Source organism: Grampus griseus, assembly GCF_964374135.1.
Source record: "Grampus griseus genome assembly, chromosome: 7".
Lineage (NCBI taxonomy): Eukaryota > Metazoa > Chordata > Mammalia > Artiodactyla > Delphinidae > Grampus > Grampus griseus.
In genome coordinates this window covers 4,979,487-5,006,578 of record NC_139001.1, presented here as the reverse complement: position 1 = coordinate 5,006,578, position 27,092 = coordinate 4,979,487, and the positions used below count along the sequence as shown (strand labels likewise).

Below are 27,092 nucleotides of genomic sequence, written 5' to 3'. Positions count from 1 at the left end.
ACCGACCCCCCGCCTCACTGGGCTACAGTGTCCTTGGCGGCAAAATAGGAAGTTAGACCTGATGATGATGTTTGGTCCCAAGATGTTATGACCGTGAAAGTTGAGCGTGGCACTGTCACGGCTGCAGCTCTGGGAGTGGGAGCCCCTGGAGGCGCCATGTCTTAGTCTTACCCCTTGGGCTGCACGTGAGGGGTCCCATAACATTTGACTCAAAGAGTGAAGAAAGCTGGAGTGTGCTCCACGACAAAGTTGTGAACTTTGTGTCAAATTAAAGATAAGTTGTGTCAAGTTGTGTCAAATTAAAGATAAACATCAAAATGACGTGGGGAAATGTTATTACATTAAACCCTGTTACAAAATAGTAGGTTGAATGCTATCTCAGTTTTGTAAAACAAAAAAAATATATTTTTTTGATTTAGAAAAATCTATATAATATGCCCAGATAAATGACCAGAAAGAAAAACACCATGGTGTTAATGGCAGCTGTCTGTGAGTGGGGAGATTCCAAGTCATTGGCTTTGCTTTCCAGGATTGGGGGAGAATAAGGCTGTGATCATGTGTGTCCTGGAGAGAGAGATTGCCCTGGCTTCCCTGTCGCGCATGGGCCGGGAAAGCGGGGACTGGAAGAGGGGAGTCCAGTGGGGAAGCTGGTAGAATAAGGAGAGGGGTGGTGTGGACCTACGACAGGGACTCTCACCTTCGGCCGTACTGACGCCTTGAGCGGGGCCTGTCCTGTGCATTGTGGGATGGTCAGCAGCGTCCCTGGGCTCTCCACCCATTAGAGGCCAGTGGCCCCCCCCTTTCCAGCTGTGACAACCAGAACCATCTCCAGACAGTCCTAAGCAGATGCTCCTTGTAGAGCAAACTGCCCCGCTGAGAACCGCTGGCCCAGAGATGGTGGTAGGGACGGAGGGAGGGGGGAGGTTCGGGAGAGATCCCAGAGGAGCCTGTACAGGACTGGATGCTTGACTGGATTTGGCAGAGGCAAGGCTGAGGGTGGGCGTGGGGCTTGGGGGCTTGGGTGGATCACGGTGGGTCTCAGTTTGGGGGAGGGACCGGGATGAGGTCCGTGGTGGCCGCGCCGTTGGTGCGTGTGAAGCTTCTGTGGGACAGTTGAGTGGGCCTGTAGGAAAGGCTGTAGGGCCAACGGCCCTCAGACTCTGATCTGAGCAGGAGACATCCATCTGAAGGTCATCCAGAGATGGAGAGCAGGCCACGGGGGCGGATGAACTCATCCAGGGTGACTGTGTGGCCTGGGAGAGAAGCCTGGGGAATCCCAGGGTTTCCAGGGTGGGCAGAAGAGGATGCTGAGAGGCGAGTTTATTTCTCCAGCCGGAGCCGTTGCTCAGCAGCTGCTGGGGGGTGAAGGGGAAGCTCAGGGCAGATGCAGAAACCTCAGGGATGACCCCGGGGGGGCGGGGCTTCCCCAGCATCCTCCCGCGGCCTTTACTGCGGGGCCGTCTGCTGTGTTTCTGGGCGCACAGGAGGTGCGTTTGTTTGCTGAAGGCTGACGGGGAGCCGTGGCTTGCTGCACCTTCGTCTGTCGAACCAGAAGCAGCGTGTTGCACCCCGTGTGTCTGTGCCGTCCATTTCTGCTTCTCAGAGCTGTGAAGAACACTTTAAGGGCCAGTGACACTGTTCTGGAACTTCCTTTTAGGATTATTTTTGAGGTTTTAAGGGACCCAGGAGTTGATAGTGTCGTCAGGAATAGACAGTTTCCCTTTGGGGAAATTGGCATCTTTCTAGTTGTGATTTTCCCGTCACAGGGTTCAGAGATGCACAGTTGCTCAAAAAGACTTCCAGTTTTCCTTGATGTGAGGATCTCCACTGGGTTTTTCGTGTCCCCTTGGAAGGTGGTTGTCAGCGCCCAGGGCAGCCTAATGCACAGGCACTTAGCCTCTTCCCTCCTGCGGGGCACTCACAGCATCATTCATTGCAGAGATCATCCCCCGACCCGGAGGTGACTGGGTGTGGAGAGCCTTGTCAGTCAGGGACTGGATTCCCAGGTGGACAGAGACATAGTGCTCTGAGAGCCTAAGATGCTGTAACATTTCCTGCCTCTGTTTAAGATTCAAGCTGGCCCATCTCCCAAGATTCTGGCTGGTTTACCGTGCAGTTAAAAATGATCCCTAGTGGGCTTCTCTGGGGGCGCAGTGGTTGAGGGTCCTTCTGCCGATGCAGGGGACACGGGTTCGTGCCCCGGTCCGGGAAGATCCCACATGCCGCGGAACGGCTGGGCCCGTGAGCCATGGCCGCTGAGCCTGCGCGTCCGGAGCCTGTGCTCCGCAACAGGAGAGGCCACAACAGTGAGAGGCCCGCGTGCCGCAAAAAAAAACCCCAAAGATCCCTAGTGGCCATTTTGGCCCCAGGCCAGGAGGGAAGGTGCTGTCCCTTCCCCCAAGAGATCAAGGGTCAAGAGAGGCCAGCCTGACACAGGGCAGAAGCATTATCTTCCAGAAAAGGAATGAACTGTGCATCACCTCCCAAATCACATGCTCCCATCTCAGGACTCAGAAGCAAAGAAATCCTAAAACCCCAAAGAACCATTTCCCCCGCTGGTAGACAGACAGGCTCAGCTTAATGAGAGACCAGTGCAGAGCTGCATTTCCTTGGTTGTTTCCTGACACTTCTGGTCCATAAACAGCTAAGGTCTGTAATTAAACTGTCTGACTGGGAATGCATGCAGCAGAAGCCATGAGTGGGACAGGCCAGCATCTTTAACTCATTTGTATGTTCTCTTACCTGCCACCATTTTTACTCCCCTGTCATCTTTTAAGAATGTCTTGGGGGCAAATTCTAAAGAACAGTGGCGGCCAAACCCTTTGAACGGCACCTTGGGAAGCCTGCCTGACAGGGCAGGGAGGCACGTTTGTTCTTTCCCCTTGAAGGAGAGCTGTCAGATGTTTGGTGGACTGGAAAAGATGGGAGAGAAGAGTCCTGATCTGTTGAGCTGGATTGAGGTGGGTTAGGAATAGGCTGTACTTCTGAGTGTTTTCTTGCCCCAGAACGATGTCTCCACCTCGACCTTTTTGTAATGACCAGCCTGACGCCTGAGCTGACGATGGATGCCCCCGGAAAAAATCAGGTTATGACTGGAGGGTGTTTCCCATCAATCACGCAAACTGTGTCCTTGCTCACCAGCCAGTTACACACGTGCAGGCCTACACCATCCCAGAAACAATGTGTAATGGGAGTTTTGAACTTTAAAAAAAACCTCTTTAATCTTACAGATACAGTTCAGGCAAATACAACTCTACAGAAATATGTGAATGTCCCCAGAATGTGGAATTCTTTTTTTTTTAAATAGGTCTTGGTTGTGTTTTAGGGAAACTTGTAATTAGAAAAGAAATGCCTTTTGTGTTGTGTGCACGTCGAAGGCCTGCCCGTGCATTCCAGGGCTGCGATTCAAGCAGCACATTGGTAAACGCCAAGGAGCTGGAGCCGCAGAGCCGGTCGCACCCTGTTCCTCCGGGCGCCGTGGGTTCCTTTCTTGCCCACGTGGCTGCCGGCTGGTCCTGCTCAAAACCTGCTACTCCGTCTCCGTCCGGAGTGTTGCTTCTGTCCCCCGACTTTCAGTGACATTGTCCTCTAAATGGAAAGGACACGCGAGCGATGTTACTGCTGTGTGGTGTTACTGCGCGGTGGGAGATGATCATTAAAGAACGATTGCCCCAGTCTGGTTTCACCAACCCGACAGATGCCCTGCGTTCGTTTTCCCACGTCCTCCTCCAGCCTTGGTCTTCTGTGTGCAGAGATGACCTTAGGGTGATGCTGCGGAGAAGTGGTCACCGGCTCTTCTACAGCACTGCTCGGCCTTGACCCTTACCCTTTCGACAGTGGCACAGGGTTCTCTCAAACATGCCTTCCTCTGTCTGTCTGTGTATCTGTTTGTGTTGATCCCTTTTCGGTGACCATTAGGTTGTTCTCTATTGATCAGCCATTTCTTCCGTCATCTCCTTGCACCCTGAGTCTCTGCTCAGCCTGAAGTCCCCGCGTGGCTTCCTGGGGCTCAGGTGACACATGGCCCTGTGGTTTTCCGATAATTCCCAGGGGTCGTCCCAAAGTGTCCCCATCCTCAGTTTGTGTGCCCCTCCCCCGCTCAGCTCAGCCTTCCTCCTACCAGGGGTTCCTCTCCTAAGTCCCACTGGCTCGTTGCATGTACGATGGGATTGATGCTCAAGTGTGCATTTCTTTCGTCACTGAGGTCTGGGGCGTTTAACGGGGAGCATTTCCAAAGAAACGTGAGGCTGGAGTCTTCGCACACTCCCCCACCCCCCAACCTTCCTGGGCCCTCCGGGCTATGGCCGCAGGCAGTGATGGCCTGGGTCAGAGGTGGCAAGGGGCCTTCTGCAGTTCTCTGCAGGGACGGTCCCCGCAGGCCCTCTCCCCGCTCCCTCCCTGTGTCCTAACAGCTGTCAGCAGAGACGTCCACGGGGCCCAGCTGTCCAAAGACAGACCCACCCGCGAAGGCGGTATGCTGGAAGGTGAAGGGCCTCTGGCCACAGGCTCCGTTGGGCTCAGGAAGTCACGTGGCAGCAGAAGGCTCTGTTCACGAGGAAGTGCAGACTCATTCTCGCTTTTAGATGGAGAAAAAGTGACTTGGGATCAGTTTTCGCAGCAGATTGCCTCAGGAGGATTGGGAAAGACAGAGTTGGACTGTACCGTAGCAACAACCGTCTTCTCCTGCTGCCGCCCTGCTGGGGAAGGGGAGGCCGGGGAATACGTGCTTCCTTGGAAGGGCTTTCCCCTTTCATGACCTTTAACGTTTCTTTTAATTGTGTTTGTCGGGGGGGAGTGATCGTAGTGAACGGGGGAATGGAAGGAACTGGAAACCCTCTCTGTGTGGCACAGATGGATGCCTCCTTGTTCAGCGTTGCCCAGTAAGACCCACAGCATCTCCGCTGGGGAGCCCTTAGCAATTTACCTTATCCATCTGCGGGGCCCTGGAGATCGGATTATCTTGCGTATTGGTCTGAGCACAATTCTCCTTCCTTTTCTTTGGATAGGAAGCCAGCAATTGACAAGTTCACTGTTGAAACATAACTCAGAAATAGACTTTGTCAAGAACGGCTTGTCCCCCGCCCCCCCAGTCATGCTGTCTCTATGGGGTCCCCAGTATCTGAGCCAGCACGTGCATTTGGGTCTTCCACATCCTGGGATCTTTCTCGGAGAGAAACAGATGATCTGATCAAAGGAAGCAGGTGACAGAGCCCCTTGTCTGGTGCCCCCGTGGTGGAGGAGGCCTGGGACCAGCGGGACGGGGGCTCCCCGAGCCACAAAGCGGGGTGCCAGATTTCAGGGCAGCCTTCCCATTCTGGAGATGGGCGGCTTTCTGACCATGCAGAGTCAGCCCTGCAGACGTCTTGGGATTCTCCGCGTTGCTTCCGCTGCAGGTGGTCGAGAAGCCCTGGATGACCTCCTTGGAAGCGGGATGGGAGGCTGGGAGAAGGAAGTCTGGAAGAGCAGTCAGATTTCTTCCCCATTAGATAATCTGGAGGGGGAACTGGAGGGGAGCAGAGCCCGTTGCTGTCACATGGCGTGTTCACCGTGTGTGTGTGTGTGTGTGTGTGTGTGTGTGTGTGTGTCCCCGTCCCTGGGGACTTCCTGGGAGCGTTCTTGTTGATGTTTCTCTCTTGTACTCGCTGGTGCTCACACAGGCGTTTCCAGGGAGTTGACCACAGGGGAGGCCCCCCTTTTTTTATTTTGGCTGCGTTGGGTCTTCATTGCTGCGTGCGGGCTTTCTCTAGTTGCGGCGAGCGGGGGCTACTCATCGTTGTGGTGCGCGGGCTCCTCACTGTGGTGGCTTCTCTTGTTGTGGAGCACGGGCTCTAGGCACGTGGGCTTCAGTAGTTATGGCACGCGGGCTCAGTAGTTGTGGCTCGCAGGCTCTAGGCACACAGGCTGCAGTAGTTGTGGCACGCGGGCTCAGTAGTTGTGGCTCGCGGGCTCTAGAGTGCAGGCTCAGTATTTGTAGCGCATGGGCTTAGTTGCTCCGCGGCATGTGGGATCTTTCCGGACCAGGGATCTAACCTGTGTCCCCTGCATTGGCAGGCGGATTCTTAACCACTGCGCCACCAGGGAAGTCTGAGGCCCCGTTTATCTGAGAGTAGCTCGTCCTCATTCTCTGCCCTGGGATAAACAGTTCACTTGCAGACTCTTAATCCCCTGGGCGGGAGATCAACAATAGCCTCTCCATGTGGAGGGAATCATTCAAACATCCACATCGAATAAGCACGAGGCAAAGCGGAGTCAGGCACTCAGACCAGGAGACAATCTCTGAGAAGCTGGCTAAACAGGCTCTGGGATTTGAGACGTGACCGAAATACAGCACAGTGGACTGTGGCCGTGAGGCCCGCTGGCTGGAGTCCTGTCCCCTGGTACGCCGTGAGCTCTGGTTGGAGAGAGCCCAGCGCTTGATGTCCTGACTTATACACAGAAATAGTTCTGGTAGTGCAGCAGCTTTGCTCTCTTTTAAGAATGGCTTTCGTAGAACACATTTAAGTGTAAAGGGGGCAACACCATCCAGATAGGGGGCTCCTGATCTTACAGCTGTGTGCTGCCCTAGGACAAGAAGGTAGCATTAAAGCAGAAAAATAATTAACCGTACATAAAAGAAAAGGTGGGCTGGAGTTGCTCACGAAGATAGATGTAGCCAGCGTGAAGGAGGTCAGGGGAGCAAGGTCATCCTCGTTCTGGAAAGTCGACTGGGGGGTCTGTGTACTGACAGTGAGGAGTGCCCAGTGACACAGAGGGTGGCTTTCTGTTTGCTTTTTAAGATGCTAGTTAAATGTTTGGTCACAACTGCATGCAGATGAGTTTATCATCTTGACAACTGATCACGGGTCTACCCTTATCGTATTTCAGTGATTTGCTGAGCAGGAGGGAGAAAAATGTTTACCTGAGGGCACCTGAGTAACCTGAATATTTCAGATCAGAGGTCTGTGAACTTTATCGAGGTTTTCAGTTGAGGAATCACTTGTAGTGGCCTACGAGAGGAATTCTGATGTTAACATGGTAGAATTTGGGCGAGGGAAAGATCGGGAGTTTGGGATTAGCAGATGCAAACTATTATATATAGAATAGATAAAAACAAGGACCTACTGTATAGCACAGGGAACTATATTCAATATCCTGTGATAAACCATAATAGAAGAGAATCTGAAAAAGAATATGTATAACTGAGTCACTTTACTGTACAGCAGAAATTAACACAACACTGTAAATCAACTCTACTTCAATAAAGTTCTTTAAAAAATGGTAGAATTTGAGGTCTGGAATGAACTTCCGTGAACGTTTTAGTCTCATCATCACTTTATGGTCCAGGCTCATGGCTGACCAGTTCATGGGGGCCCAGGTGGGACCTGGTGGTTCCCCCTCCTTGTCTGCATCATGGACCACACAGCCACCGCTTCCCCGTCAGTCTGGATTAGAGCAGATGGTTCCCATTCAGAAAAATTAAATCTTTTAGTTAATGCAGCCTCCCCACCCCCAAACACAACCATACACGAAGGTCGAGAGTACTGGGGTGACTGAGATTAGCACAAGTGCCTTCTTCTCTTGACCCTCACCCTCCTCTGTTCTTAGAAAGCCCTGCACGATTGTGGGCCAGTGTTGAGGAGCTTTGGCCGTGGGTGTGTCCATCCGGTGGGCACGGTGCCACTCCCATCTCTTCTTTCTGTCTTCCCCCAACTGCTTGGTTGCCCCCAGCCTCCTGCCCCTCTGCTTCCTGTGCCCCCCAGGGCAGTGAGCTTTGGTTTCTTTTTTGACCTTCAGCCCTTAGGTTAAGGGTGGGTCATGAAATTGTGACGATGCAGTGGCCCTGCATCTGGGCCTCTGATGGGCCACGGACGGGCCAGCTCCATCCCACTTCATATGGAGAACTGTGTAATGAGAACCCTTGAGGAGTCTGCAGGCGACAATGTCAAACTTGTCTCAGTTAAAGTGCCTGAAGTCGGAGGTTCCAGGAGGCCAGCAGCAAGGGTACTTTGCCTGAGTGGTTATCTCCCTGGAGAGAGGGTTTCCATGTCCGTGGTGAATCCAGCCACAGCCTGAAAAACGGTTCCTCCTCTTCAGGGTGATGCCATCTTGTAGTTGCTGTTGCCATAAAGTTAAAGCCATACGAAGACAGGAGCAGAGGCCACCGCAGAACCGCAGCTGTGGGGCTCGGTTCCCAGGATGTGAGAAGCAGGGCACCCCTCCCGCACCCCACGCTAGAGCCATAGTGGGGAAGGATGGGTTGGTCCCGGCAGCTCCCTGCAGAACACCCTCCGCCCCTCCTACTGTTTCTCCATCTCTTAAATCAGGACCAAGCGTTTTGGAATCAGGCTGAACTGGGTTCAGATTTCTGCGCCTTCCCTTCCTGCACACTGCTTGCTGTGTGACTGAGTGATTCCCCTCCAAGTCTCTAGCCCTTTATTTAGAAAAAGGAGAGAGGTAATGGTGTCCACCTCCAGAAGTTGATGGGGGCAGTGATCAGATCTAAAATGCGCATGCCCATGTGTCCGTGGTGCTTTGAGCACCTGCACATTAACTTTCATCAGGATTATCGTTGGTCCAACTGTGGTCACCCTGCTGATGCCATCAGTACAGTGGCGCCTCTGATTGCATCTTGGAGGACTCAGAATGGTGTGACTTCGTGAGGGTCCCAAAGGAGGGTGGTTAGACATTTCCAGAAAGCTTATTTAAAAACCGTTGACATGTACCGGAATTTAGTTGTGTTGCTGTTTAGGGATGGGCAGGGGGCTCCCTGGAGGAGGCGGGCCCCAGGAGGGAGGTGGGTGTGGTCACTGGGCAGAGAGCTCCAGGACCCAGAGGACTTTGTGGGGCGGAGGGGGAAGGGCAGTTTCCTCTAAAATAGGGAGTGAGGCTACAGGAGACGTTTATTTTCCTATTACAGAATAAGTCCTAGAGACATTTTGGGTGCAGTTCTGCCTCTACTTCCAGGAGATTTTTAATTTTTCCATTATTCCATCATTGACTTTGTCATGCTTTAAAAGCCTTTCACACTTGTTATATGTCTTTTAAAAATGTGTGACTTTAATGATCCTTCAATGCCATACCATTCTTTCAGAATTCAGGGGAAATAAGAAAGGGTGGGGAAATAGAACATCTGGTGTTTTACTAAATCAGTCGTTTTAAGACATTTGCTAAAGTGTTTATCTAAAATGGGCTGTTACATCAGAAATGTCAGAAAGGACATCAGCCCTCTGTGTCCTGGAGCAGCGCTTTGCACATTTGAATAGAGATGCTTAAGAAGCAATCTTCTTGAGACAGATTCCCGGGCCCCACCCCCAGAGATTCTGATTTAGAAGGTCTCGGGTGAGGCCTGAGAGTCTGCATTTCTAACACTCATGCCACATTCTCTGTCGATGCTGCTGGTCCGGGGACCACACGCCAAGCAGGGAGCATTGGATTTTAAAGGGCGCGATGGCGTATGCAGTGTATCAGGTGTCACTATCTTAAGGGTCTGGGCTGTGCCTGGGTGTCATGAGGTTGATGGAGATGAAATCAGTTAGAAGCACTTCAGCTCTTCATTTAGATCGGGAGCTGGCTTCTCTTATCATTTACGCTGGAGTGCCTTTTACATCAAAGTAGTGGCTTTTTAATTTCTAGCTCCAGTTAATATGTGGAGTTGCCGAGGCAACAGAATTCAGTAAATCAAATTCCATGACCATGTTGGTGGACAGTCAGAAAAATGTGTTTGTTTTTTGTTTTGTTTTGTTTTGTTTTTGCGGTACGCGGGCCTCTCACTGTTGTGGCCTCTCCCGTTGTGGAGCACAGGCTCCGGACGCGCAGGCTCAGCGGCCACGGCTCACGGGCCCAGCCACTCCGCGGCATGGGGGATCTTCCCGGACCGGGGTATGAACCCGCGTCCCCTGCATCGGCAGGCGGACTCTCAACCACTGCGCCACCAGGGAAGCCCAGAAAAATGTGTTTTTGATTGGAGAGTGAGCTTTGGATGGAAAAGATGAAAGTAAGCATTGATCCGACCCAGGAGGAGTGAAGGGAGTGTGAGGGAGCCCCTTGCTGCTCTGGGGGCTGGGTGGGTTTATTCTTTCACTCCCCTCCCCCACTCCCTCCATCCGTTATTGTTAGTTGTTCTCCATGGCAGTTCTAGGCACTGGGGACACAGCAGAGAAGAAAGGACATAAAACTGGACACCTGTGCTACGGCTTGCATAACTTCTGAGGTCCGGGGGATCCTTGTAAATGAGATTACCCTCCCCCTCCCACCCTGCTGTTCTGAAGAACACCTGGCAAATAGGGCACAGAAAATTCAACGTGAAAAAAGTACCCGTTTTCAGAGTAGAAAACAAAAATGTGGTTTCTGCAAATTACAGACCTGTGAGTTTAGCTTTCAACTGCGGCTAAAAGTCTAGAAAGACTTACCAAGGAACGTTTTGTGGGAAGAGCTAGCATGCTCCTCAGAAGAACCCCAGCCTCTGTGACTGTTGGCAGCCTTAATTAAGAGCAGCCAATATAGAGACAAGATGGACTGCCGCTCTGTGGGCAGTGCCAACCGGGAGGGAGATCTGGTACCATCGAGAAAACTATGCTCTGATGTCTGCATAGCAGTATTCTTGAAAATCTTTTTTGATGTCCTCTGATCTCCATTTTGACACGTTACGGAAAACATACTTGCGCTGAATGTTCCAGACAAGTGGCTGTTCCTGATGTTTAAAGAGCTCATACTAATGAACATGAAGATTCCCGTAGGTAAATGAACGAAACCCAGTTAAGCTGAGATGCCATTGTTTGAGCAAACAAGCGAAGATTAAAACCAGCGGTGACAGTGGCACAGAGGTATCCATTCCTGTGGCCGTGTTGTGGGGATGGGCTGGACGGTGGCCCAAAGAAGCCTGTCTGTCGGGTGGGTAGGGAGAGGGCAACACTGAGGCCCCCAAATAATGACGGGGCAGTCGAAATAATTTACCCTTTCTAGAAAGCAGTTTGGAAATGTGAATGGATAAATGGTTTGTACACTTTGACCCAGGAATTACGCTTCTAGGAATCTAAGCTAAAGAAATTAAAGAGATTTTCACAACAATTGATGGAGTAATATGTATTTCTACCCTGTCGTGTTCCAAAAAGGATATAAGGTAGCCTACAGTGATGGAAGGGGTAAGGCAAGTACCGTCGATGAAAATGTCTTCTCTTGATGCAAATTAGCCTTACATCACACAAAGTGTCTTCTAGTAGGAAATGCTTAGGGTTTGGGGCACCTTTCTGGTTTTTGAGGTCAGCTTTGTAATGGTTATTTAACCGAGGGAGAAATACAGGATGACGCCAACCGTGGATCATACCAGGAGGGTCGGCCTGCGTTCATTTGAAGACACACATGGACTGGGCAGGAGACCAGCTGACAGCCTTTCCGAAGGCATAGGGAGGGATGCCGCAAGTGTGTCCCTCTGGAGCAGGCGACCCGACCCCGGGTGGCTGGGCCTGGCTTCCAGGTTTATCGGGGGACCCCACCGAGGCCACCTGGTCGCGCTCCAGCCTCTGTCCACCACCCACTGAGGTTCTGCCCACCCACCTGCTGGGTTCCTACGTCTTGAGACTCTTCTCCTACCCTCTCCACGTTGGTTCACTCACCCTTGAGGAACTGCCCTAAGCAAATTCCCTGGTCACATGTCTGTGGAGTGACGACATTGATTACACCTTAAGGGGACAGCTGGAGGAGGGCTGTGCATGTGAACACAGGAGATTTCAAAACTTTATTGCACAGACATTGCTGAAACCTTGGGGAAGAGGGCTCAGCGCTGGAGATAACAAAAGTGTGAAGGAGCAATACCTGTGCTTCCAGTGATCAGCAAGGGTGGGAAGGCAGCACAGCGCCCGGAAGGAGAAGGGCCTGGCTTTGTAGTCAGCTGACCTCGCCAGGAATCCCTTAACTGTCATCCCTCCTTAGCTGTCTGGCCTGGGGCAAGTCCTTGACCTCCCAAAGCCCGTTTCCTCCTCTTGAAGGGAGGAAATGGTACCCAGCCATTGTGCGGGGGGTGGGGGTGGGGGGCCCCCTCTTGCTTTGCTACATACAGAATAGTGCGTAGGTTCACTGCTCTCTTCTGCCTGATTTGTCCCAACTTTGTTTATTATCGGATGGATTAAGTAGTAAAGGGGAAACATTCAGGATTTAAAGGTGGTCGGCTTGAGGAGAGAGATGTAAAGATGGGTTTTAAAGTCATTGTCTCGCTGAGAGCATAAACAAAATTATTGAAAGCCAGCCTCAGCCCAAGTTTAAACATTAAAAATAGCCTTTCTTATGAAAAGCAGTACATGTCAAGTTTAGAAAATACAGTTAAAGAACCAGAAGAAACATCTTACCGGTACTGAGAGGAGATTATAATCAGTGTCCTCCAGCTGCTTATTTCAGTCTGGCCTGCGAGGAGGTCAGCGGAGGGATTTTATTCATAACTGTGTATTTCATGTAACGCGGGCGCTTTTTTTCCTGGCCTCTTTGTAGCCGGGGGAATGGTTGTCAGCAACCTCCATTCATTCTTCTTTGCCCAATAATGTGTTCATTGCGGTGGTATTTCCTGGACAGCTGGGACTGCTTAACTATGTAACAACAATAGCAAGATGAAGGAAACAGACTTTCCAGTTGAATATTTTGATATATGACAGATTGAAAAAGGGCACAATATTCTGCATCACGGATACTGCTGATTGAATGATGACCAGAGAAAATCTAATGGGCACGGCATCACTGTCCGAAGGTAGAGACCAGAGTAAAGCGTGGTTCACCCAGTCCAAGGTCATCCACAGACGTCCGCGTATGGGTTTAGTGGAGATGAAGTGATCCCAGGACAGTGACACATTTCAAGTGACAGGAACTATATATTGGTGGTCAGTGGTCCCCTTTGGCCAGTCCTAAAGTTGACGTGCTCCAGTCCTAACCCGCAGGACTTTTTAGACTGTCTCTTCTCGTCCCACGTGACAGCGCTTGACGATAATTTCATCTGAAAAGGCTCCATCATGGATCTCTGCTTTATTTTCATGAAGGCAGATTGTCTCAAGAAAATGAGAATAAGAATATCCAACGTATTCTATCAGATTCTCTGAGTTGCTTCTCATGGCTCTATCTGGACCAAATTTAAACATTATAAGGAGTAAGCAGTGCAGTTTTCGGTCTTTATGTTGTGTCTTTGTCACTATGATTTGCATTCATATAGGAGACCCAGCAAACTTGGAAAGAAAATGACTTTCTGATTGAATCATATATTTTCAAACAAAGCTCTTTCATGAATAAGGAATATTAATTACTGTACCCAGAGGGATCCGCAGGTTGTTTTTGTTTGTTTGTTTGTTTCCTGAGTTGCGTGATAACAGAAACCTTTGTGCATTCCACCCAAGGTCAGCATAGATTTAAAGGCAGACATACATATGCTTGGAAAATTAATTCATGCTGGAATTGAGGACATGGAATTAATTAGGCGTCCAGAAGCCTCCCAGGCTCACCTCACTTTCCTCTTGATCGTCATCCCTTTATTTCACCAGTGTTACACTCCCTGCCCTCGACCTCCAGAGTGAAAGCAGATGGAGAGAGCAGACCCTGCTGAGTGCTAACTAATAACAAGGTGTTTCTCAAGCCAGGCTGTGTGTGAGCCACACCCTGAGTGGAGCAGTTACCTTGGAGAGAAGCAGGTGGCTCCCCTGTTGCTCTGTGGGTCGCCTTGGAGCAGAATCCCTTACTTTGTGGGAAGTAATCTAACTTAACCATATATATTTTATTTTCCAGAAAGTATGATTTATTCATGTTTAAATTTGTTCAGTGGAGATTTCCAGCCTCCTTTTTATCCCCCCAGTGAGACTCTGTCCTGCGTGCTGTGGGCGAACCTCTGTTGGATCAGAGGGGGCAGTGCAGAGGAAGGCAAGGCGGTTGGGGCTTTGAACCTTCCAGTAAGTAACTAGCAGGGCTGCACAGGCTCAGTCAGACAAGGGAAGAAAGCGTCTTGTCTGGGAAGGCCGTCCACTGCATGTCCCCTTCCCCGTGAGGACACAGGAGCCGTCCTTTACCGCCAGACCGCAGCCCATTCCCACTGGCCTGGGGGGTAGGTCATGCCTGCTGCTGGCTGATGGGGACACCAGGCGGGAGAGAACATTGCTTTCATTTATCCTGGCGCCTTACTACCACTGCGGAGGCTCGGGTTTGAACGTGACACACCTCTTTGGCCGGACAGTCCTCACGTACTTGTTCTTAGGGCTACTTTAAAAAAAGAAAGAAGAAAGATTTTAAGCCTAAAATCTTGCTTTATGCCTAGCGAACAACGCAGTCTGAACATAAGAGCTACAAAGGAAACGGAGAAGCATTGCATTCCGCTGTGTGCCAGGGGTCTTTAGTTGAAACTGCTGACCATACACATGGGTTTTGGTTTAATATTTGAGCAAGACACGCCTGGTTTTCAAGGAATCCAGTAACGTCCATGACAAGGTAGAAATGAGAGTCAAGACGGATCCCAGCCCACACATGTGCTGTGAATTTTCCAGGTTTCCCCGAGAGGATGGCAGTGAGCCTGGCGGGGGTGAGACTCAGCTTCCCCCAGAAAAAGCTGAGTTTCTCTCTGTCCTGAGTTTCACCAACTAGTGACTGTTACTCCCGTTGGGGCCTGGGGAGCTCGGGAGCTGAGCTGAGCATGGCAGCACCTTGTTGATGTCGGGCTTGCTTGGAGTTTTTACTGCGAAAAATGCCTTTTGTAAATCCAAATGGGACTATTAGATATTGAATGCACCCCTTCCTTTAAGAAGTTCTGTTGTTATTGGTTAAACCATGATGCCATCTGGAAGATGCCATGAGCTGTGAAGCCCTAACCCCCAGTACCTCAAACTATGACTGTATTTGGAGACAGGGCCTTTAAAGAGGTTATTAAGTTAAAATAAGGGCACTAAGATGGACCCTAATCTAATAAGACTGGCGTCCTATATTACAAGAGGAGATTAGGACACAGGCACAGAGGGAAGCCGATGTGGAGACACAGGGAGGAAACACCACCTACAAGCCATGGAGGGGGAACTCACCCCTGCCGACACCTGACTTCAGACTTTTAACCTCCAGAGCTACGAGAAAACACGATTTCTGTGGTTTAAACCCCTGGGTCTGATACTTTGTGACAGCAGCCCAAGCAGACAAGTGCAGTGATGTTTCAACGCCATTATGAACGTCAAACTGTTGGTCTTGGTCAGCAAGGTCATTAAAACCTTGGTAGCCAATTAATCATTTATGGACATTTTCCTTTACCCTTTTTAATCCTTTTGGAAATCATTTCTGCTTCTCTGTGCACACCGTTTTCTGTTAGCAAAATAAATCTCTTCTGTTACTAGAAATGACGAGATTTTGCTTTAGAAATAACGCTGCTAATATAACGCTTGGAGGAGCTGAGTTGACGAAACCGCGAAAGGTCTGGATCCCCTGGGGGATGAGCAGTTTTCCTGATGCCCATGCCGTGGTCCTGATCTAATTGTATGCGGAGTATGTCTGATGCTAAGAATTTATGGCTTAGTAAGTGAGTACTTCCTCTTTAGGGAAGGGAGGACTGCAATTGACAGACTTGCTTGCTGCCTTCCAGGGTTGAGGTCAGGGGCTGGGACCAGGGGTGACAGGGCCCTGGGGGCACACAGGGTGGGGGGCAGGGGGCAGGTTTCAAGGGGGCCGGAGGGGGCTCTCCTGGAGGGGGCGGGCTCAGCAGGTGGACTGGGCAGTGGGTTGGTGATTTGGGGCCGTTAGGTTTTCCTGGGAGGGTTGCCCTGGAATCTGGCTGGAGGCGGAAGCCCTCTCAAAGCCTGTACGGGGAAGGGGAGGGAGCCTAGGGCTTTGCTCAGCCCTGAGGGAGGAATTTGGGGATAATCTTGACCCCTGGACTGGTACCTTGTCCCTAGAGGTTCAAGTGAAATGGGAGCCTGTTTTACCCCAGGCTGCCTTGAACTCTCAGTTTCCCATCGCATGGAGCCGGGTGAGGGGTGCGTGTGTGTGTGTGTGTGTGTGTGTGTGTGTGTCACTTCCTCTGCCTACCTGCTTCTGAAGTCTGTTACCTCTTTACCCAGCACCACCTGCAACAGCAAAATGAAGTTCCCCCTCCTCCACAAAGCACTCTCACCCTGTCTCCCCACCCTGACTTCCAGTCCAGCCTTCCTCTGTGGGCTCGGCCTCACCCCTTGGGTGCAGTCGGTGCTTTGGGGAGGGTGTCGGGGCAGGGCACACCGGGAATGAGGTCCAGGGCACCTTTTCAACCCCTCTGTGAGTTACTTTCCAAGTCTGTAAAATTAGGGATAATAGCAGTGCCCACCTCATGGGGCATTGGGGGAATAAAATGGATGAACTGTGTCAAAGCGTCTGTGAAGGGCCTCTGGCTGAGCCTGGCCGTGGCCTGCCCTCCTCCAGCCTTGGCCTTGGCCATGGCCACTTCGGCAAGAGGAGCCCAGGGCTGCTCTGGTTGAGCCTGTGGGGCCCCCTGAGGGGAGGCCTGGGCTGCAGGCGGGTGGGGAGCGGGCCCCTTGGGGGTCTGGGTGGAAGTGCTAGAAGGGCTGGCTTGGGGGTGGGCCTGCCTGCCCTGCTGGTGGCCTGGTGTCTTCGAAGCCTCAAAGGTTAAGCCTCTGGGAGGACGGAGCCGCACACAGTAGGCTTTGGAACTGGGAATCTTCGATCGATGTAAAATACCTTTTTACATCTTGTCTGGAAGGGAGTGGGTAAACTGAAAGCGCCTTGCAGGTGTGGCTTACAAAGAATGGCCACACTGCGGCCCTTCATTCTTGGCCACGAGTGAGACCCGCCCCTGGCCTGGCCACAGGAAGTGGGCCAGGCCCCTGCACGACAGCCTGGGGGAGGTGGCGTGAGCAGGCTGCAGGCCCCGGTTCATCCCTTCGCTTGATGACAGCCTGTGAACGCTGGCAAGTTCCAGGGGAGTGGTGTGTGCCGGTGGTTTTTGTGGATGGCCGTCTCAAGTATTGAATTTCCTTGGGTGTGAACTTGTAACTCCATAGAGCAGTCTTCCTGGGAAAAAGGTCTTTTGCATGAACATTCTGTTGCCTAGGTCACCGTTTTTTGCACCCAGAGATGTCCAGTGACAGCTGTCGCTTCTCTGGAGATTCTCGGACGGCTTGGGTGCAGCAATGTGGTATTTGCAGAGTGGCCATCCCTGTGGGTCCTCCACAGCTCCTGGCGGCTTCCCTGAATGTGCCATCTGAAAAGTGAGGAAAACCATTATTATATTTTTCTTTTTTCGGTACGTGGGCCTCTTACTGCCGCGGCCTCTCCCGTTGCGGAGCACAGGCTCCGGACGCGCAGGCCCAGCGGCCATGGCTCAGGGGCCCAGCCGCTCTGCGGCATGGGGGATCTTCCTGGACCGGGGCATGAACCCGTGTCCCCTGCATCGGCAGGCGGACTCTCAACCACTGCGCCACCAGGGAAGCCCGAAAACCATTATTTTGAGAACTTCTGAAGTGCCCGGTGCCCAGAGCCTTTGGATCCTTGCATTAACTCCGGGGGAGGTCCCATTAGTGGCCTCCCTTTAAAGAGTTCTAAGTTATTTCAGGCGTTGTATTTCTTCGAGGGTGTTCTAAGCACCTGGCTCAGTAGCCTGCATTTCCTTCTATCTCAGGAAACGCCCAGTGCTGGGCGGGGAGCCCCTGTATGCGGAATCCCCGCTGACCACCCCCATCCCGCGATGGCTGGGGACCCCTGGGCGAATCCCCTCCCGCCTCCTTTTGCATAGTAGGTGTGGCCCAGGCCCGAGGGGTGGGCGGGGAAGGAGGCGCCCTACCAGGGGATCCCTCCAAGGAAGGCCTTCTCCAGGCTCCAGACTGTCTGCCCTCTGGCCAGCACTCCCCTCCCTAAAATGCAGCTTCTGCTGGGGGGCGGGGAACTCCCCGCAGGCAGTCAGGCTCTGGGAACTCACCCCCCCCATCACGTTTGCCTGTTTTCCACCAAGGGAGGGGCACCTTTGCTCGGGGGGCAGCCACCCAAGATCAGCTGCAGCTGAGGCGTTCTGTGGCCAGGGGAAGAAATGAATCACCCTGTTCGCCGTGTCTTTCCCTAACCGCTGGAGACTTTGTAGATAAACTCTGAGGGGGTTGGGTGGCCCTGCGGTGTAGCTGTATAAACTGGGGCATCCCAGAGTGGGGCGGGGCCAGCAACTCAGCTGACGTCTGCCGTTATCTGTAACACGACCGACCAAGGCACTGCTGCTCCCCTCCGGGACTCAGCTTGGATCAGCCACCTGGGTTGATCAAGTGAACCATCGGGCAGCATTTCTTAAGCAGAACGCTGGTAAGGGCTGGGGTTTAGCGGTGAAGTTGGTGGCCCCATGTCAAGAACCCTGATCTTCTGGGGGAGGTGGTTACGTAAATGGCGAATGTCAGGTCAGAGCAGGGTGATCGATACCCAGAAGGGGTGTGCACAGGTGTGTGTGGCGGGGAAGCCACACACAGACACCTGAGCCCGGGCCCCAGTGATGAGAGGAGGTAGCTGACCCTGCAGCCCCAGCAGGAGGCAGTGGTGAGACTGGGTGGGGGGGTGAGTCTGGACTAGGAAGCAGTTTGATGGGTTACAGGGAAGACTCTGGGGATGCAGACGGCACACGCTTGCTCTAGGCACTGGGGCCGGTGCTTCACAGACATCATCACGTTTGGCCGTCACATCTGCCCTGTGATTATATCACCTTACTGCATAAGTGAGACTGGGTGCAGAGACTCTAGGTCACTTTCCCGAAGTCACACGGGGTTTGCATCATTTTGGCCTTGGAGTCTGGCACCCCGGTGGCTGTATACTGCAGGGGCGAGTGGGGGCTGTCTGGGGCCTGGGGCACCAGTGCAGGAGTGGGCATTTTCCTCTGCAGGTGACACGAGTCTCTGGGGGTCTGAGCGGAACTGTGCCCTAAAAGTCTGATCACAGCAGAAAGGATGGTTGCCCGAGAGCGGGCTAAGCCGGGGCGTGGGGCAGCCAGGCCCGCCTGCTCTGGGAATCCGGGGGAGGATGAAGAGGATGGGGAAATGGAGGGAGGAAGGAGAGTTGGGAGGACGTTGGCAGAGGCCAAGGGCACGCAGATGGAGGAGAGGCTCTTGTTCCTGTTTCTTATTAAATGGGAGATAATTGAGCATTTTCATGGGCTGGCCTGGCCGAAGGAGAGGACATGATTGTGATGGATGGTACAGGGTCCGTTTGCCAACTCTGAGCGGGAGACGTGGGTGTGGTTGTGAGGGTCAAGAGTGAGGCCGCTCTGAACGCTGGCCCGAAGTCTTCGTAAGAGGGCCTGGTGCCCTGGCGTTCTCAGGGAAGGCGGTCGGCCCGGAAAGTTGGAATGGGGAGGGTGGGTGGGAGCCCAGGGCTGCAGGATGCTGGCATCGAGCCCTTCCTGCTGTGCGAGCATCTGCAGTGGGCCCGGTGCCTCCACGCTTGAGCTTGCACGAGAGCCTCCTGGAGATGCAGAGGGTCGGGTGGGCGCCACGTGCTGCCGGGCCGTGGACACCTTGTGAGCAGCGTCGGTCCAGTGGGGTGGAGTTTGGATGGACGCACCTTTGTGGGGAGCGCAGGAGCAGGGTTCTCCGAGGCACCAGGGGCTGGGAGGGTCGTGGCTGGTGTAGACAGAGAGGTCTCGGCCTTTGCCGGATACAGAAGGATCTGAAGGATCGGGAAGGAGAGGCTCCATTAAAATAACCGCTTTGGCGCAGTTCTGGAAGGAGAGGCTGGCCGGCATGGAGGGCTGTGGGCAGAGGAACAGCTGTTGGAGGCGAGGATGGTAGGACAGCGCTAGCTCTGGGTGTGGCCGTGGGAGGAGCCTCTGGAGGCCAGTGAAGGACAAGGCCACTGGGGCTGAGGAGGCAGGTGTGTGTGCCCTGGTTCTCCCGGCCGCCCCCCTTGGGGTGGAGTGGCTGTGACAGAGTGACAGGAGAAGAGGGACCCAGGGATGGCACCTGAACCCCAGCTCCGCCATCACCTGTTGCGGAGCCAACTAGTCATGTCTTAGGTGGTTATATGACTTTGTAGTTCAGAGGCTTTTCAGGCTGCCCTAGATCCGCCCACAGTGGTGCCCAGAGCTGGCAGGTTAGGCGTCACGCACCTCCTTTTCCAAATTTGGAAAGTCTTGTGCTGGTTCATTGCCAGGCAGATCACAGAAGTGTTAGCAGCGCTCCTGGGGGAACAGCGATGACGCTGGAGGGGAGAGTCAGTAAAGATTGTGAGTCCTGTGGGTTGTTTGGCCGTGGCCGCTTTATTTATCATTCCCCCCTCGGTCCATCCTTTTTCATGCCTGGGGTTGGTGGTGATTTTTGAAAGGAGGCAAGCGTAGGACACCACCGTAACTAGGTGAAGAAGCTCAGAGCTGCCCTAGTTGTCTGGGCTAGAGACCCAGCCTTGCCTTCCCCCTGCGCCCCCCTGTCCTCCCACCTTCCTGCTCCAGGAACCCCTCACCCCTCGCCCCTGCTCCTCGTGCACTGGCTGATGACGACCAGTGTGTGGCAAGCAGATGAGGAGAAGACGTAGATGTTCTCTTCCATCTTACTGCGTCAGAACTCATCCCGGCGACCCACTTGTCTCCTGTCCCCAGAGCTCTAATGCAAACTGTAACTACCAAGGGGCCGGCTGCTGCCATCAGCCGCCGTGGAGCATTTATCCTCCGAGCCTGGGGACCACGGAGCTGGTTACACATTGGCTAACGAAGGCAGGAGGCTGGTCACCTGTCTCCCGCTGCGGATTTGGGGCAGAGGGGGGATTTGGGCTTCGAACAGGCATCTTCACATGCTGTTTTCAGCCCTTAGAGAAAAATATATCAAACCTTCAAGTCCCCGGGGCACAGATGAAAGATTTCCAGATATCTCTGCAGTCAGATCCCACACAGGATGCAGTAGTGATAACTCGTGTTCCAACAGGCTCTTCCTGACGGCATTTTCCTCTGCAGTTAACAGTGCAGATAATAATTCCCACGGCATTATTTGTGTACTCGATTGTTAGTTCCACAGAAGTTCTGGATTTTACGAATCTTGGGGGTCGTGGATCTAAAGACCAGCCTGGAAAACGTCCGGCTGTCGTCACACACACTTAGGTGGCTGCTCTTCGACAGCTCCTGGTATTTTGTTTTTACTCCACAGGCTGTTAGGAGGGTCCGTATCAGACTCTTCCCTGTGTTTTTTGTTTGTTTGTTTTTTTTACAGTCCAGATCTTTTATTTTCTTTACACCCATCATGCCATGAATTCATAGGGAATGGGCTCCAACAGTTCAGGCTCCTTTCCGTTGGTTCTCATGAAGTGTGCTTCTCTGGGTGGAGCAGGCTGGAGCTTCAGCTGAACCCAAGTCCCTTTCTCTTTGGCTTCCTTCTTTTTCTCATCATTTTCCTTCACCCGTTTCAGGAAGCTGTCTCGGCTCTCAGGGTGCTTAATATGCTCGATATGCAATTCTCTTGGCAAGAATCTTGCCCTTAACTTGTTTGTTTACAGTGATGCCAACAGCATGCTGGGTAACATTGCAGACTCTCCCAGTTTTGCCGCGGTAACATTTGTGGGGCATTCCTTTTTGAACAGTGCCCATTCCCGTGATATCTGCATTATCACCTTTCTTGTAGATTCGCATGTATGTGGCCAAAGGAACAACTCCATGTTTTCTAAAAGGCCTAGAGAACATGTAGCCGGTGCCCCTCCTCTTTCCCTTTGTGTTGGTCATTTTGGCGAATTCCTGGAAGATGGCAGTTCCGGCCGAAAGGCTCTTCCCTGGGTTTTGATTGTCGACGACTGGGCAGATTTTATTGTTAGGGGAATCCCTTCTGGGGGATCCTGCAGAGGAAAATGTTACCAGATCAGCCCAGCCCCTCGGCCCCTCATGCACTCGAAGGCTAGGAGGATTAGGTAATCTGTAAGAGTTCCTTGGGTTTTCTCCACACAAATTCCAGAGCCTCTTTGCAGCTGTTCAGGGGACAGGTGCAAAGTTGTGTGTTGCCCTTGATTAAATCCTTCTGACTCATCAGCTGAACTGCCACAGAGAGCTGGAGGCCGGAAAAGGGGAGCATCCTTGCGGGGAGCCCCGGCTGCAGCGCGGCGTCTGGCATCGCAAGGGTGACCGTAGGTGGGAGCTGCTCTGGTTGTCACTCCATGGGGTGTTGGCATTTGTTTCCATAAAGTGACAGGGAGGAGGCTTGGCTTCCATTCTATCAGCATCTTAAGTCACTTTTGCCTGACACTTAGCAAGGGAGCCCAGGAAGATGTTTCTGACATATTCCTGTATTTGGGAGTGAGAATCTATTCGTAACTGACAGGGGGCATCCTTTTGAAATCAGGACTGCGCCTCACTGGGCTGCTGAAGTGGCTGTGAGCTTTCCTAGGGGCTCCTGTTCCAGCTGTGTGGACGGCCCTCTCCTCTGCTCTTCCCCTTTGGCCTCGGGCAGGTGGCTTCCCGTGGAGTCCGCTGCTGTATCTGTGAAATGGATCGAATTAAAATCTCTTCCAGCTCTAGCTTTCTGTAATTTAAACAGCGGTTCCCATTTGCAAAGGATGGAGTGATATCACCCTGAGCTAAGGCAGGAGCGGACCGTGTGACAAAGTACCTCCAGCCCTTGGTCTGTGGCCCGTCAGGCCTGCGCACAAGTCCCTGCAGGGGCTCGTGGCGGGAACTGAGATCCCACGTGCCCTCAGGTGCTCTGTCCACACCTGGGCAGTGCTGGAAGGCAGTCCTGGGTCCAAGCCTCCAAGCATCTTGCTTCGGACATTCTCTGATTAAAAATAATACAACATTGCTTTGGATTTTAAATAATTAAGGTAGGGCAGAACTTCAGTTTTTTCCTTTCCAGCGTTTTAATCACATCCATGATACTTATTCATTTTAACTAATTGTAACTGATGACGTGTCTGTCACAGAGTGAGGACCAGTCGTGGCCTCCTCTGTAACTCGTGCTGTTCTTCGGATCTGGGGAAGGACTACAGGAAATCATTGCTTCTCTTTTTTTTAGAGAGAGTGTCTGGAGCTTTCCATTACTACAACCAGAGGCAGGCAGGACTGGCTGAATTATTAAAATGGTAAAATGAAAAGCTGAGAAGACGGGAACCCCTAGTCCCCTTTTCACGTGGGTGTGCCTCGCCAGTGCCTTTGGACCCGCCCGAGGCATTTTGCCTTCAGGAGACATTTGCCAGTATCTGCCGACCGACCGGGGCGGGGGTGGGGGGGGGTGGGGGGGAGGGGTGCTACTAGCATCTAGGGGGCAGAGGCCAGCGATGCTGCTAACTGAACACCCTACGATGCCCAGAAGGCGCCCCACCAAGAATGGCCCAGCCCAGAAAGCCCAGAGCACTGCGGTGGACACACCCTGCTCTGGATGAAGGCCAGATACCGCTTCCCTTCCGGAAACCTTTTTTTTTGAGTGTCTCAGGTAGAAATAATAATCTTCTGCCTTCCTCTTCCCCACCTTCTTCTTATCACATGTTACACTTTCTTCTGGTTGGTGGTTATTTGTGACACTTGTCAACCCCCGCTGTCAGAGGTCCACCGACTGTCAGGGTGTTTGTTCCTGATTCACCTTCGACATGAAATCATCTGCAAGTCAAGTGTGAACGCCCACGCTGCTGCCCCGCACAGGTGTGGTGCCAACTGCCGGCATCTGGTAGCGATCACCTGTCACCTGGAATCTGCAGGAGGGCCCCCCCAGAGAAACCTTTGCTGGCAGGATCCTGAGCTGGACCTGAGCTACTGCTGAGGGTGGGTGCGTGGGTCTCCGGCCCCTCCTCTGCCCTGGCCCACCTGTAGGGGCACCCAGCTGTCTGGCTTCCATGGGGACAAAACTACCTGATTCTCAGATCTGAGGATGCCTTCGGACGGGCAGTGGATTGAGAAAACCCTTTCTTCTAAGGTCACACCAAGTTCAGTTGTGATCAGTAGCTGCTGACCCGGTTTCCTCACTCTCACGCCTGGAGTGTGGCTGTCTTGCCTGTTGAGGCCGCACCTTGGGGCTTCCTGTTAAAACTGAAGCGTGTGGAGCACAGGCACTGCCTTGTGATGTCTGTGCTTCCGTACACATCCCACGGTCCTGTCGTTCGGCTGGCAGTGACCGCATTGCTGTCGGTCCTTGAGGAAGAATGCCGCTAAGACATAGGTGCTCAGAGGCGCCCTGTGGTCTTTCTTCTGCTGAATGCCCTCGCCCCAGGGACTGAGCACGTGCCTTGTCCTTCTGTGACTCAAGGGCCTCTCACTTGAGTTCCACTTGAACCTGCAGTTTATAAAATGAGGGAAAATGGGGCCCCTAATGAGTTCAGCCCAGGCAGGGTGATTGCAGAAGCTGAGCATCACAGTAGATCTTAGATCAGAAACCCTTCCTCCTGCAAGGGTCTGACTCGAGTCTTCTGCCAAAAGGTAAAACATGAAATTGTTAGGAAAACATACATGTCTTTCTTTGCTTCCTGTTTGTATCTGTCGGTCAACCTGATGCCAGAAAAGAGGCTGTCCCGTGTCCTGTGACAGGGGGATCCTTCGATGGCTCCTGGGGCGGGCGTGCAGAGGCCGGGGCACGGTCAGCGGGTTGCAGGTTTCTGTTGCCCACAGATGTGGTTCTGCCAGGATCCTGTAAATGTGATGACTGGCTGGCACGTTCTGCTGCTTGGAAAGTCAGCTTGTGGAACAGATGGCTCTGCTGACTACCAGGGGTTTCCTTTAAACAAGGCTGATCAGCTCTAGGAAAGCATGCAAAGTAGGATTTTCACGCAGGATGTTTAATTTACGGGCAGCTAGAAATGGCCCGGGACAGGGAAGTCGTGGGAGGGTGGCCAAAGGATCTCATACACTTGGGGCTGGGGGAGGGAAGCCAGCTGCCGAGGTGATGAGTGGGGGCGTAGGTAGGGCCGGCCCCCTCTCCTGGACCCCCCATGTGGTCCTTCCCTTTCTGACATTGGCATCTCTGCAGTGCCAAGGCTTTGCCTGCTTGCCTGCCGGCTGCGCGGTTTTGATGTGGCAGTGAGATCCACTACAGTCTTCCGTTCTTTTTTTTTTTTTAAAGCCAAAATGGTGATACAGATATACTCCATGGCATGGAAAAATTCAAGAGGTAATGGTCTAGCAGGGCTGCTTTCCAAAGCAACAGGAAGATAAAGCAGTCCTACCCACCTGAACACATATAGTATGATTATTTTTTATTTTTCAAAGGCAGGTCTGGCTGTGAGAAAGGATTTCTATTTTGGAGGGGCAGGTTCTGGCCGAGCCTCTCTCTGTCTTCTTTGCATCGGAAGAGCCCATGTATCCAGGGCAGTAGGGAGAGGCCATTCTCCCAGGTTTTTCAGTGCAGACGATCAGGCCTCACACGGAATCGTTACGATGGGTATGGAAAATGGGTGCTACTTGTGAGGCAGAAAGCACTGGAAGATAGTGAACACCACCGGCTGTAGCAGAAAGAGGTCTCCTTGTTCAGTGTCATCGAAGATTCCAAGTTATCTAAGGTGGATAGAATGGAATCTTCTACTCTGCAGCCTGCATCTTCGGGCGGCAAAGTGCAAAACCCGGGCTGGATTCCAGACAGCCGCGGAGTGACTGGAAGGACCCTCACAGTTCAGTATTTGAGTTCTGAAGAAATGCTGTTTTGGGCTTCCCTGGTGGCACAGTAGTTGAGAGTCCGCCTGCCGATGCAGGGACACGGGTTCTTGCCCCGGTCCGGGAAGATCCCACATGCCTCGGAGCGGCTGGGCCCGTGAGCCATGGCCGCTGAACCTGTGCTGTGCTCCGCAACGGGAGAGGCCACAACAGTAAGAGGCCCGCGTACTGCAAAAAAAAAAAAAAAAAAAGAAATGCTGTTTCCCCTCCTTGGGCTCTGTGAATGCCCACGATAACAAGATGTATTTTATATCTTATGGGGCAGCTGATTTCATATTAAAATTCGTCTCAATGTTTGGAAGTTGCCATGGTCTCAAATACTAGTGAGAATGGATGCCAGGCTAAGTTAGGGCCTTGGATTCTGGTCCTAACAGAGATCCTGGTCTCTCTGCATTGCTGAATTTCAGTTTCTCTGCTTATAGACCCTGGTGGACCTTTAAGTCTCGACAGCTGTAAAATTGGAGGCTTTTACTGTCTCTTTGGGTGCTCGTCCATCAGACCATGCTGGGCCCTGCCCTGTACCACCCTTTCATCCTCCTGTCTGTCTTTGTGTGTTACGTCACTTGGCCTTGAGAACTGCAGCGTCTTTCACAGGTTTGTGACTTCTCGGAGGACAGAGAGACTCTGCCTTCTCACTGCGGAGTGCCACAGTAGATGCTCAATATATATGTTTGATGAATAAATGAACAAAAGGAAAAAGGAATAAGTGAAAACTTGCTGAGATGTTGAGACATGATTTGTGTTCAATTAGTGTCAAATGCAGTAATAGTCACACACTTGTTTCTCTCTCTGATGTCCACAAAGCAGAACGCTGACACAAGAAATGACGTTGAAGCATGGAAATGGGCACAGGCAGTGTGACCCCAGGTTTAGCTCTCAGCCATGAGCTGTGTAGCCTTGGGGAAAGCACACACCCTCTCTGAGCCTTTACACTCCCCTAACCTGTGGGTTCTAGAAACCTCATTCTGAGAGATGATGATTCCTGCCTGGCTCTAGCTCTAGAAGTTGGTGATCTGTGTGTCTTATCAAAGGGGGCTTTTTATTGAAACTCAAAAGGTAAGACTGATCTGTCCTGGGGTCCCCATCTTTGCAGTGAGGACATGTGAGAGACACAGTCCTGAATCCTTTAGTGCCAAGAGCAGGTGGATGGAGCTTGTGAGCCTGTGACAGTGGCAATTTTGTGTCCAGGTAGAGCCGAGGGTGGTCAAGTGTGTTTTAAAGTACTTAAAAAAAAATAATCCTTATTTTTTAGTTTTTGGTTCATAGCAATATTGAAAAGAAGGTACAGAGAATTCCCACATCCTCCCCCCCGCCCCACCCCCCAGTACATGCAGAGCATCCTGGACCATCAACATACCCCGCCAGAGTGGTACATTTGTTACAACTGATGAACCTACACTGACACGTCATCCTCAGCTGAAGTCCATCGTTTGCATTAGGGTTCACTTTCAGTGCTGTACGTTCTATAGGTTTGGACAAATGTGTAATGACATGTATCCATCATTATGATATCATACAGGGTATTTTCACTGCCCTAAAAATCCTGTATGCC

The 27,092-nt window shown here is 52.2% G+C and overlaps 1 protein-coding gene and 1 pseudogene across 6 annotated transcripts in view; one reads left to right on the top strand and one right to left on the bottom strand.

Annotated features, from left to right (window-relative positions):
• Nucleotides 1–27,092, top strand: part of AGAP1 (ArfGAP with GTPase domain, ankyrin repeat and PH domain 1) — a gene marked incomplete at its 5' end in the record, with an annotated part of 560,328 nt that overhangs the window by 125,015 nt on the left and 408,221 nt on the right. The window lies entirely within an intron of this gene.
• Nucleotides 21,060–21,641, bottom strand: LOC309824649 (large ribosomal subunit protein eL21-like; annotated as a pseudogene). Its single transcript has one exon. The product of its transcript is annotated as a large ribosomal subunit protein eL21-like (transcript).